Here is a 573-nt window from a genome sequence, read left to right as displayed (position 1 = left end):
TTCTTTACAGAAAACTCAGACTCACATCCCACCCTCACCCCCTCTGGTTCTTTTGTGTTCCCAAGATTGGTTTCCTCACAGGTAAAATGGCAGACTTAGATCCTCTGATCTCTTCCAATTCTACCATGAGAAGGTTCCAATAAAGTCATTCGATTTTCTATTTCAAGGGAATTGGCTGCAATGAGGGAGCCCTGATCTTTTCTAACCTCCTTCTCACACCTTCTCACTCCTACCCCACCTCTCACTGCAACCAGCCCAACTTGGAGCAATCAGACTAGTGTGACTGGGGGAATGAGAAGAGAAATTCCAATTCTACTGATTTTGGTCCCGTCTCTGGGTCTCAGTTCCCTCACCTGTGAAATGGGAACAATAACTCTCCTTAAAGGTTTACCAAGTCAGGGCAACCCACCATGATCTCCTCCCTCCCCAACACTCTCATCCGGTTTCTCTGGGAGATGCGCCCCCCTCGAAGGGGGGAGTCTGCAGTCCTTACAAGGAGTCTGGCCGCAGCTCAGAGGCTGACTCCGCCTGCCGGGTCCTCCTCCTCATTTCCCCGAGGGCCGCAGCAACACC

Source organism: Macrotis lagotis, chromosome 4, assembly GCF_037893015.1.
Source record: "Macrotis lagotis isolate mMagLag1 chromosome 4, bilby.v1.9.chrom.fasta, whole genome shotgun sequence".
Classification (NCBI taxonomy): Eukaryota; Metazoa; Chordata; class Mammalia; order Peramelemorphia; family Peramelidae; genus Macrotis; species Macrotis lagotis.
This window is presented reverse-complemented; position numbering follows the sequence as displayed.